General features: G+C 42.9%; 1 long non-coding RNA gene across 1 annotated transcript; it reads right to left on the reverse strand.

The window, feature by feature from the left end:
* Nucleotides 1-4043: 4043 nt before the first annotated feature.
* Nucleotides 4044-8426, reverse strand: LOC118210589. The gene is made up of 2 exons (XR_004761883.1): nucleotides 8268-8426; nucleotides 4044-4455 (listed from the first exon to the last, which is right to left on the reverse strand). It is a non-coding gene; the product is annotated as an uncharacterized LOC118210589 (long non-coding RNA).
* Between the last annotated feature and the right edge of the window lie 4420 nt (nucleotides 8427-12846).

Here is a 12846-nt window from a genome sequence, read left to right on the forward strand (position 1 = left end):
TATATTTGTCCGAAACATTAAGGCTTGCTGTTCCAGATGCATCTGATGTCCGAGACGAGTTCAAAGCCCTGTAGTTTGTCAACATGTCCTGATATGCTCTCTAAGCTTTGCGGTTTCGGGATAACCGAGGATGCTCGACCGCACGTGCTCTATCGGTTCAGGAGTCTTTTAGGCGATTTTGTACCTTTTTGCCTTAGCAGCATTAGCAGCATTAGGGGCATGTCCACTCTGCGCCCCTCCCATTGGCTGCTGGAGAGCTGTGGTGTCCCTGCACAACAGCTGCACAACATCTACAGAAAGGGCTGCAGCAGAAATCTCAGGACCCGGACAGAACACACTGGCAGGCCCCATCAATATATTTAGTAACAGACTAATGCTTACAATCTGCTCTGGTGTCGAAGATTCACTTTAATTCTGACACATTTTATACAGTATTTGAACCTCAGTGGTAAAACGGCACTGTAAACTCAACAAAATCCTGACAATCACAATTAATCACAAACTGTATGTATTACCTTTCTTACATAACATTCAAAGCACATTCTAAATATATCACAATGGTGAGGGAACAGACTCAAACAAGATGAAAGCATAACCAGACAGTTGAACAAGCAGGCTTTTGACATAATAGATACACATTGAATGAAAGTTGAATTCAGGTCACATAATTCTATAAGCCAGAAATTTATATTAAGCGCTGGATCAACGTCAACATTAATCAAACATTGATTTCAGCGTCGTATCTGGTGTAAAATGTCTCAGAAGTGACTTGGTTTGGTTTCAATTTAATCTGAATGCATGTAAGCATCGAGGTGTCACCCACTTCACTACGCAGTCTAAGGCTCAAGCAGAAATTTGTTTTGGTTTTTTTGTGTGTAGACAGCTGATTAAAGCACGTTATGCACTTTCAAGCCACAGCAGGAGCCATGGCAAAACTGAGATCATATCCAGATTTTTCACCCTCGGTTGATCTGTAGAGTCTTGCAGTCCTGTACTGGCTACTAAACAGTGAATGAATTATTCCAACTCTACAGACCTGATGCCCTCTCCTTCACTGCCAATAAAAGAACCAAAAATAGAGCCTTTCACATCTGCATCTAGCGTTTTATTACTGCCTTGTTTCATTTAGTTCTACCCATTTTGGTCATGGTAAATCTCACTTAGATACTCTTCACATCTTCCTTTCTTAGGCTTAGATTTTATTTCCGTTTAATCCACTTACAGCTTTTTACTTTTATCGGGAAAGTGCTTTGAGCGCCGTGCTTGAAAAGAGCTTCAGAAAGAAAGATACTGTATCACATAGTGCTTATAGGCCAGAAAGCAGAATAGCTGGGCGAAACAGCCAGCGTAAGCATTCCTGTTAGCACTACTTCCTGTTAACGCTGCATGAAATGTTCCAGATGTATCCGATGTCCGAGACACGTTCGAAGCCCTGTAGTCTGTCAACATATCCTGATATGCAAAATCTTTTCAGTTTTGAAATACAAACTTTCATGAAACCAGTGAAATGCATTGTGGAGGGGTGGTGTGGGTAGGGCGCCGCCTGCAGGCGGAGAGGGAGCGGTTTAGCTGGCACTGCAACCAAAGGTGAATGCAATTAGCAAATAATTGTAATCGCACACACCTGTGGTTGCAATGCAAGCTAAACCGCTCCCTCTCCGCCTGCAGATGGCGCCCTGACCACACCACCCCCAACATGCGTATTCTTTAGCTCCTCCCATAAGACTGATGACAAACTAACTGCTTTACAAGTCGCAGGATGTGACATCACTTGCTATAGTACGAATCCAACTTCTGGTTCTTGAGTGTGTGTATGCGCACTATATACACCTATATAAAATGCATAACATAAACAAAATATATATATATAAACAGCAGTGTAAAGGGGCATTGTTAGGCTATTTTTGGGAAACTGCTTGCACTCTCCCAGTATGAATGGTAAATGGACTGCATTTATATAGCGCTTTACAATTGATGCCTCTCATTCGCCAGAGCAATTAGGGGTTAGGTGTCTTGCTCAAGGACACTTCGACATGCCCAGGGCGGGGTTTGAACCGGCAACCCTCCGACTGCCAGACAATCGGTCTTACCTCCTGAGCTATGTCGCCCCATGAAAACAGCAGGTAAACAAAGCAGTTTGCTTTACACCTTAATTCTGAATGAATGTGGTCTCCTTTACATCTGAATTCTGAATTAATGCACAGCCTTCTTTACATCTGAATTCTGCATGAATGTGGTCTCCTTTACATCTGAATTCTGAATTAAAGCACAGTCTTCTTTACACCTGAATTCTGAATTAATTCACAGACATCACGATCATAGCGTTACCACTCCCACCCTCTTCTGACTCTTGTTAATCAATTTAATCCCTCAAAGTTCCGTGCTGACGTCACCTTAGACACTGTCGTTAGGGAGACACCGATTAGAGCCGTCTTGGTCGCCATGGTTCCCGCCAAATCAAAGTCATCTCTTTATCAAAGTCACTGAGGTCACCTCCTGCTGGCTGCAGTTACAGGCAACCATTTGTATGCATCACCCGTTGCATGCTGAGGTGTTATTTTCTTAATGACTGGATGAGCCACACCTGTAAGTTAGCCTCTGGTTTGCATATACCAGCACATACCTCATTCACCCAAGTGTTTCCTTTTATCCCAGCATGCACTACATGTTTTGCTAGTTTTTAGTTGCATCCTCTGAAATGAGCTCATTTGAAATGCATTCTGGGAAAATGCTACAGTATATGACACTTGTTTGGTTCTGTTTATCAAAATAATAGACATTATATCATGTGGAACAGCTGTCTGCTCAATATATCAGTCACCAGCAAAGTTCAATATAATTTCAGCTTATTTTCACGTATTAATTTCAAACTCTGACAGGGTTCTTTTGTATGTGTGCTAGTATATCTATACAAGCATACTACAACAGCCAATCAAAATACAAGCACAGATCAAAGATATGGGACAGTACAATCCTGAAGGTAAAACACAAAAAATTAAATTTATAAAAATATAGGTAAAGATGTAGTTAGAATAAAAATATTTATTACCAATCAATAAAAACAGTACTTTAGAAAAACAGGAGCTCTTACTCCTGCAGTCTGAGTTGCAGTTTGTTTGAAAAAGCAAAGCTGTTCTATGATAATACTGTACAAATCATTCCCCTGTAATCGAAAAGTGACATTATGAGGTTGCACGCAGCAGGAGGCAGTAAGTCGTATACTTATCTCCAGTAGGGGGCGCCATATTCTAGTCCCCGACAACAACATAACTCACTCACCACACCTCAGCATGCTCCGGAACATTCTCTCTACATTGCAAGCATGCCACACGCAGGTCTCCATCCGCTACACAGCAGAGGCGCCGCGTTGCTGTCGTTGTCAAGGAGCTACCGTGGGAAAGACAGTAGGCTGTATAGTTATCTCCCAGATCTGGTGTGATCCTAAAACTATACAAACTACTACCTCATCCCACAGCACGCAACATTCTGTCCGGAGAGCGGGCTCTTCTGTCCGGAGAGTGGATTCTTCTGTCCAGAGAGCGGGTTCTTCTGTACAGAGAGCGGGTTCTTCTGTCCAGAGAGCAGGTTCTTCTGTCCAGAGAGCGGGTTCTTCTATCCAGAGAGCGGGTTCTTCTGTACAGAGAGCGGGTTCTTCTGTACAGAGAGCGGGTTCTTCTGTACAGAGAGCGGGTTCTTCTGTCCGGAGAGCGGGTTCTTCTGTACAGAGAGCGGGTTCTTCTGTACAGAGAGCGGGTTCTTCTGTACAGAGAGCGGGTTCTTCTGTACAGAGAGCGGGTTCTTCTGTACAGAGAGCGGGTTCTTCTGTACAGAGAGCGGGTTCTTCTGTACAGAGAGCGGGTTCTTCTGTCCGGAGAGCGGGTTCTTCTGTACAGAGAGCGAGTTCTTCTGTCCGAAGAGCAGGTTCTTCTGTACAGAGAGCGGGTTCTTCTGTCCGGAGGGCGGGTTCTTCTGTCTGGAGAGCGGGTTCTTCTGTCGTTTTAACAAGCAGTCTTTTTTTAACAGATGTTTCACTCCCTTGGTGATTAAAGGCACTGTTGCATCATTTTATTGCATCTAACCTCCATTTTAAGCACTACATTGAAAAATCACTACATTGAAAAATCATCAAACATTTATTAGCTTAGCACAGCAGCTAATGAATACAAACACTGACTAAAAACAGAAGGCCTCTACACTAAGACAATGGTATTACACTGATGGCATGAATGCAAACCCAAAAGCAGCCAAGTCACTGGCAGTTAGCCTAAGTTATTGGATGCATCCATTTAAGTTGATTATGCCACAGAATTGTGGAAAACAGAATGAGCATTGACTAGACAAAGTTGCAAAAATAAAACAGGATATTTTTCCATACAAAGGGATTTCACAATGAACATTTTACGAATCCTCAGCCAAGTTCCCTCCGTCACAGCTGTCTGCACTCAATCTTCAAGCCTAAAAACAAAGAAAAAAACATCATTATCCCTTTGAAGACTAGATTTTTTTAGAATGTTTTTTCAAAAATTTAAGTCAGTTTTCAAATTACCAGTAGTGGTTGTTGCATCGAGATTAGAACATTCAGTTAAGGACATTCTAATCTCATATTTGTGACCTCACACCTTAAAGGGTTAAATAGCTGGGGATGCGCCCAAGAAAAAAGCCAATATTCTCTAACTACCTAATTGGAATATTTCACTTTTACATGTTTAGCAGTTAGGCTAATTGAAGAATATGTATTTTGGAATGTTCTAGAACTCCGCTGCTTTCTGTTTCCAGTAGTGATTGTTACATCAGCATTAGAATGCTCAGTTAAGAACATTTTAATCACATATTGTGATCTTACACCTTAAACTCTTAAAGGGTCCAAGTATTGTGCAAAAGGCTTAAATGTTTATTTGCTTTTAACAGGAAACCTGACAACATTAGTAATCTAAAGCTGCAATGCCATGAGCTGAAAACCGTCAGTATTTCCAGGTACAAACTCTAATGCAAATTGAGGCTCCAGTTAGAGGCTGCAACTCAAAACCTGAAGAGATGAAGCAACTTCAGTCTTTATTTTTTACTTGCAACTTTTTACTCATAACAGCACATTGCTCTTCCATGTATGTTTCCCAAGGCTTCTATATCTTCCTTTTAGTGTGGTGCCCAGAACTGCACACAGTTCAATAATAGAAGAGTTATAGGCCTAGCTGAGGTGCTGACACAAACTACAACTGGCGGAAATGAGTGAAACAGTAAATACGAAATTAAACGCACACACGCACAATAAGTAGCCAACCATCTGCTGGAGTTTCCGTTTGGCCCGATAACCAAAAACTGTTCGTGCTTTGCTCATTTTAGTTCAGTGAAATGTGGAAACAATGCCAGCGTCTTTTCTGGAATGTCTTTACGCCAAGCACAAGCTTAAACAACGCTCCCGTTCTCGGAGTGGCTCAGTCTGTTCCGACAGAGAATCTCAGAAAGACATTCTAGAGTTTTGGGGCGTGTTCCAAGTTGCCAAACGGTTTTCTCTGGTTCTCCTTGACCTCTACGGGCCCTAAATAGTTCTCAACACATTACAGACACATTCAGCAACACATTCGCAACAGTCTTCCAGATGCAGCGAGGGGCGCTACGTATGGTGTAGCCAGAAGTCGCGGCCGATGCATTCAAGAATCAGGAGCACACCCTGGGCAAATGCAAATCTGCAGCTGCAGTAGGCCTAACCACAACCTCTGGACGTTCCACTCAACACCATTTCCGTTCATAAAACATTCACTCACTGCCAGCTGGCATGGCTTACATGTACTGTGAACACCTGATAGGCCAATGTTGTTTTATTTGCTGAACTTGAGCTTTTATCAATAAAAGATAATAGCAAGCACAAGTTATATCATAGTACTACAAAACTGCCCGCTGCCACCAGAGTCGATATCTTGAAATGTTAACTATTGCTTTGGAGGGCCAAATAATCAAATAAAAATAGAAATCAGTTGATATGGATGACATCACAAACCTTTCGTGCCTCACTGAAAACTAGCGAACGCAGCTTTGACGTTTAAAAAAAGAACAGCATTCAGGTCAGCCCTACCATATTCCTCCACAACACAGCCCATCCAGCCCATAAATCTGAGATTTTGCTCAATGTTTGCCCTGTCTGAACACAATGCTCTGCAATATCACAATATACAATATCATTAAATACAGGCCAGGCTAAACAGCGGCCTAAATTACAGAGCAAGACTGCAAGGAAAGGGACTCTCATCCGTGAAAGAGAAGCCACAACCACCATCAAGTCTGCAGATGTTCTCCTGCAATGTCTGAACTGCAGCAGGTTGAGGAGAACACTCGATTCACACTCACATCGGGGCACTTCAAAAGTCAGAATTAAAAGTCATTTTTTTAATTCTTATTTTTATTTAAACAAAGCATGCTTCTTTGACGTTGTGCAGGCATTGCCATTTTGGCCATCATAGGAAAAGGTACATGAATGATCATGGGATTATGACAGTGGACAAACAGGAGTTAGATATATGGGATTTTATCATGGGACCATGTCATTATACCATTACATACATGGGAGTTAGGTGCACCATCACTGAAGCTACAAAATAAATGACGAAATCTACTACACAAAATTTATTCTGTGAATAGTAGAAGGGTGAATATTCAGCAGTTATGTCGGTTGAGCAACACTAGATGAAAATCAGTATCTCCCTCCTACACTAAATTAGGCAACAGGCAGACCCTAAAAGCATCAGGAAGTGCCATTTGAACTGAATAACCTTAATGACACTTACTTCAAAGGACCCACTCTTTGCAGGGTGTAAGGTGCAGGGAGAAACTGATTTCGAACATAGCCAGGGTTACTGACCTAAAAATAATTGTGAAAATTATTTAATCATACCTCAGATCACTCGAGATGGAAAAGGGAAAGATCAGATGGTTTTATGTGGAAACTAAAGAGGGTAATATGCAAGTTTGGTGCTGTCATTTGATTTTTGATTCAGGTCAATCAACTGTGTTCATTTGATATGACTGCTTTTGTCACTAGTTAAACTACAGACTGTGAGTTATTCAGAGAAGCAATCTCCCAATTGGAAACATAGGCCAATCCATTTCAATGCAAAATTTAAAAACAATTACACCTGATTTATCAATCTTGCATAAAGCCTACAAATTTTCAGTAAAGAAAGTGATGAATCACTGAGCACGTAGGCAACATGTTGGAACCACTGCCACCATACTGGCATAAAATGGCAGCTTAATTACTTTTACATGCTTTCACAAATAATGAGGTTCCATACCATGATAATGGATTAAAGGGTTTTTGTTGAAAACCCTTCTTAATCAGCTGTTAATGGCAAAACTGTTAAGAGATGAAGAACATGTTTATTTAAAAACATTGTATGAAGCCTAAAATATTTTGACACCTGCATAACATTGTATCAAAGGCCAGAGCCCTTGAAATCAGGGAGGGGGCTCAAAAATAAATTCCAGGCCAAAAACATACCCCTGAAATGAACGCAATTCCCCACCAAGAAGTAATACATTTTACCAAATACACCTCCCCATACAGACCCCTGGGGAGATTCACAGCTGATGGTTGAGGACAGTAATGGTTGAACTAGTTAACTTACATGATTACCCATAGAACATGTACATACGTTTCCTCTGTGGCACTAATAAAACTGAAAACCAAGCAACTATCATAACTTTACCCAGCTGGGTTACCTTCATATGCCGACTAGTTTACCAATAACACGCCATCTCTCCTCTCTATCCCAGTATCGAAATAGCGGGAGCACCTAAACATCCCTCAACTACAGTAAATCTCTCATCTTGCCAAGATTTGTTAGCTATCGTTGTCCACCTTTATACTCTAGAATTAGTTAGCGAAGCTAACACAGCTACAGATCAACCTACAAGCAAAGTTTACACTTTGCTAGATTACATACCTAGGGTAGACATCAAGCAGTAGCCAAGTAGCTATGCAAGTTAGTCAGCCAGTTATATGTGCAAGCCCGTTTCTACACACTCATGCGCTAGTAAATTAGGCACATTCCAGCACTCTTCCAATTTTAAACGATTTACAATCAGATAGAAAATTAAAAATGGCGGTTCACATACAACCCTGCATGGACATAGCCTGCAACAAATGCCTTTTTCATGAAGCTATCACAGAACCAAAGACGCCGAAGTGAAGGCAACTCTCCGTCGGCCCCTTCCGTAACCGAAAGGCCGAGCTGTTGAGGAAACACCAAAGCTAAGCAGAAAGAGCAGCTTACCCACATTTGCGCCCTAATTCTCTTCCGCCATCTTACAGTATACCAACCATACAGAGCTCGCGAGAGCGCGAGGTGCTTCCTGTAGCAGCTCTGTCGTCACGTTGGGCGTGTCTGGGCAGTAATTGACACTGACGAACGGGACGTAGCCTACTGTAAAGCCGACCTGACTATGGCTTGAGGATAGTCAGAATACCCGCAAGCCACCAAGCTGCCTATGGCTCGTCAATGTAGGAACGCAATTAAAATTATATCAGGCTATTCGAAAAGTGATGGTGGAGCTGTTCGTGCTGACAAGGTGTAAAAGGACTGTAAGACAGTGCTGCCATCTAGCTTGTAAATGTTATTAAGACACGATTATAGACAAATTATCTCTGACTGGTCCAGGATCCGTTTTGGCACGGGCTGTTCTGATAAAACGTGAACCCTATATTGAGATTATTTCCATTGTTGGTGTTTTGAGTAGTAGGCTTCTGTTTTTTGTAACCGTCTACTTTAACAGACTTGTAATCATCAAAAATTATGGTATTTTATCCAATTAATTAAACTACATTTGAATAAATAGATTCCACTGAGTATCATTATTAAAAAAATATTGTAAAATGCTTCAGATATATTTGCTAATGTTTTTGGTTTGCTGTTACACTTTTATGTGTTTGTTTATAGTTTAATGCATGTATTGTTTCTAACTTCCATTTTGATATCTGATTTAATTCTCATAGTAGAATAGCTAGTGCATGAATAGTATCAGCTATTCTGCTATCAGAATTAAATCTGAGCCCATGTACCTGCATCGGGGCTGTGTCAGTGCTGGCTATAGCAGAGCAGCACATAAAATGTATATGTTATTAAATAGCATTTTATTTCATCCTATTTTGCCCAGAGATTGTATTCATGCAAAACTTCAACTGTGTAGCATTCAGGGGGGTCTTGCTCTTTGATCTTGTATATTAAGCATTGTTAAAGAGTGTTCTTGTTAAGTGTTTTAGAAGAGTTAACATTCAGCATATTGATGCGTTCCACTGTCTGGGATTGAAGCTAGGCCGTGCTGACTGTGGCTGGCAGCCCCACAGTGCAATACACAGCTAGCATTAGCATCACCCAGGGATTGGAGGGTTTTTTCAGCTGGGATGACAGCTACTACTGTCCTACAGGTTGATGAAGCACCTGCAAGTCCATCTGTCAAGTTGCATATGAAATGTCTTCCTCAAACTCACATCTATGTGAACCAAACTTGCAAACTGTGGTAGTTAAGAAGCAGCGCTTGGCATTGTGGGATTTGGAGGAGAGCACGTGCTTGCCTGAACTCTTTAGAATTGACAGGAGGCTGCAGCAACAACTGCTTCCATGTACAATTAAGCATTCAAAAAAAATGGAAGAATAAGATGAAAAGCATTAGAGTAAAAAAAAAATTGCACAGAATTTCACAATATCTCCAATCTTTAATCCTTACATGCCAGCCAGACCTCTCCACTCCACAATCTGTGGGTACCTTTCTCTCAGTCTCCACTCCGTGCGGCCTCTTCTCTCGGTCACGATGCCTGCCTGTGCTGCCGCCCCCTAGTGGTGGAATGAGCTTCCCACAGTGTGACAACAGGAAGCAGAATCACCAATCTTTTTCTGACACAGACACCCAGTGGCTAAACAAATCAGATTTTTAAAATTTTGGTTCTATTTTAGCACAACTTCCATTTTGTGTCTTCCTGATGATGCACTTACATGCGCACCATCTCTCATTTCTCTTTAGATGGACTTACTTTCTCTTTCATTGTAAGTCACATAAAAACTAGCTCCTCTCTCCATCTGGACACCTAATCAAAGAAATCTGATTGGCCAAACTCCTTACATTTGTAATACATTTTGACACCCCAGATTGTCCCTGCTAAATTGTCCCTGTTTGATTACAAGAACTGAGTTCTCAGATTACCTATGTGGTTATGTAAAATAAAGGTAAAATAAAAATGAATAAAAATAAATCACACACTAGGTGGTGCTTCACACATATGCCTCTACTCCCTTCAGTGCAGGCTCTCTCCTGTAGTACTACGTGGATGAGCCAATAAAGTGTAAAATACTGACTGAGGGCAGTTGTGCATATCGGTTGGCTGTACAGCTCCCTATGTGGGTGTTGATAGCACGGCTATGACTCAAGAGGCACAGCAGGGCAAACCAAAGATTAATGAGGTTTACAAATAAATCTGAAATGCAATTATCAATGGATAATTGAGGAATTAAAGGGAAAAGGAGAAGATTAATTAACTCACTTCCTGTTCCTCGCTGGAGCTTTACCAGGAAAACATAATTACTTGTGCCATTATGTAAACGGACACCCTCTTCACGAAAAAGCCAAGCTCCATCAAACTTAATTTCGGGCAACCTGAGTGAACCTCCCGCACGGCTGCAAACAGATGGTCGGTCCCAGCTCTCACAGGCCTACATGCTCTGTTGACCCTTCCATGAGACACACTCCCCCCCAAACACAGCTGCGTTTATGAGATTTTTACTGCTGGAAACCCCTCATGCAGCTTAGTCAGGTCAGTTTTCATTTCTCTCCACATGTTCACAACTTACACTGTTCCTACCAAGATCTGCATCTCCATATTGTCTGGGATATTATCAGCAGTGTGATGCATAACTCCAGTATCTACATGGTGAAACCAAAATGTATGTTAAAAAAAAACACTTTAATAAAAGCTGAGAATCTGTACTTCAACCACATGTGAACTGTTTGATTACAAATCTAAACTTGTGGAGTACAGAGCCAAATCAAGAAAAAAATGTATTTGTCCCAAACTATGTCCCTCCCTGAGGTAGTAAGCTTGTTCTACCCCTGAGGAGTCAGAACAGACAGCAGAATAGACTGGGAAGTACAGACCCAGAGGCCTGGAAAATTATTAGAAATAACGTGGATAAACCGGTGACCACCAGCATAAGTAAGAATCCTTGACTGGAGGTGGTCTTTAAAATTCACAGCATCACAAAGGCCTTGTTGCAATTCAGTCCTCCCTGCTGAGCTGTTACAATACATTATCATTCCTGGCAGGCTGCTGATGCATCAGAGTGCGCAAACACCAGCGGCCCACCATTGGCATGGCTGTCGGCCTGCTAGTATTTCTCAAATTTTGTTCGCTTTTATATCTGTTTCTAGCTATTCATTTCTAGCACTTTTTACGGAGACACTGTCACAAAGAAACTTAACATTAAAAAGATTTACACTCAAAAAGGAAGGTTGGCTTACCACCTTTTATGAAGCCTAAGAACAGAATAAAACCCCACAAAACCTTCAAACACACAAAAAAACGACTTGACTGTGGAAACCCTAAGGAGGAGAAACACCCAAAACCACCTCAGCCAGTCCAAAACAGTCCATAAACTCTTCTCCTGAGCCTGAAACTCAATTAACCACAGCTGTGGCCATACCTGTCAGTAGGGCTGGTGCTGCCCCCTTGTGGACAATACCCCAACTCCCTTCCTAGCATCACATACACCCCGACCCACCCCACCCCGCCCCCACCCCAGCCACCCCCGGGATCAAACACCAGGCTTCCTGGCATTGGTGGCCCGGGCAGATGCATCCAGCACATAGCCTGCTGCTGCAGCCAGTGAAGGACCCTCATAAGGCCTGCTGTTGCAGCCAGTGAAGGACCCTCATAAGGCCTGCTGTTGCAGCCAGTGAAGGACCCTCATAAGGCCTGCTGTTGCAGCCAGTGAAGGACCCTCATAAGGCCTGCTGTTGCAGCCAGTGAAGGACCCTCATAAGGCCTGCTGTTGCAGGTGGCGACAGTGAAGGAGCTCCTGCTGGAGAGCTCCTGCAGCAGACTGTGAAGGAGCTCCTGCTGGAGGGCTCCTGCTGGAGCAGACTGTGAGGGACCTCCTGCTGGAGGGCTCCTGCTGGAGCAGACTGTGAGGGAGCTCCTGCTGGAGAGCTCCTGCTGGAGCAGACTGTGAAGGAGCTACTGCTGGAGGGCTCCTGCAGCAGACTGTGAGGGACCTCCTGCTGGAGCAGACTGTGAGGGAGCTACTGCTGGAGGGCTCCTGCAGCAGACTGTGAGGGAGCTCCTGCTGGAGCAAACTGTGAGGGAGCTCCTGCTGGAGCAAACTGTGAAGGAGCTCCTGCTGGAGGGCTCCTGCTGGAGCAGACTGTGAGGGAGCTACTGCTGGAGGGCTCCTGCAGCAGACTGTGAGGGACCTCCTGCTGGAGGACTCCTGCAGCAGACTGTGAAGGAGCTCCTGCTGGAGACCAGTGGAGCTGTGGCCTCTGAAATTACCTCAGTCCCGTCAGTTTATAGGGCTGGATGGGAGGAGCGCTGGCTTGCCGTGGTTTATATGTACACTACCTGGCCAAAAATCTAGTGGAAAGCCTTCCCAGAAGGCTGGAGGCTATTATAGCAGAAAAGGGGGGTCCAACTCCATATTAATGCCCATGGTTTTGGAATGAGATGTTCAGCAAGTACATATGGGTGTGATGTTCCTGTGTCCACATACCTTTTTAGAGTATGTGAGTATGTGTGTGTGTGTATTATATATATATCGCAGTGTAAGTTGCTCTGGCTGAGAGCATCTGCTAAATGAATGAATGTCA

This window comes from Anguilla anguilla, chromosome 13 (genome assembly GCF_013347855.1).
Source record: "Anguilla anguilla isolate fAngAng1 chromosome 13, fAngAng1.pri, whole genome shotgun sequence".
NCBI classification, from domain to species: Eukaryota; Metazoa; Chordata; class Actinopteri; order Anguilliformes; family Anguillidae; genus Anguilla; species Anguilla anguilla.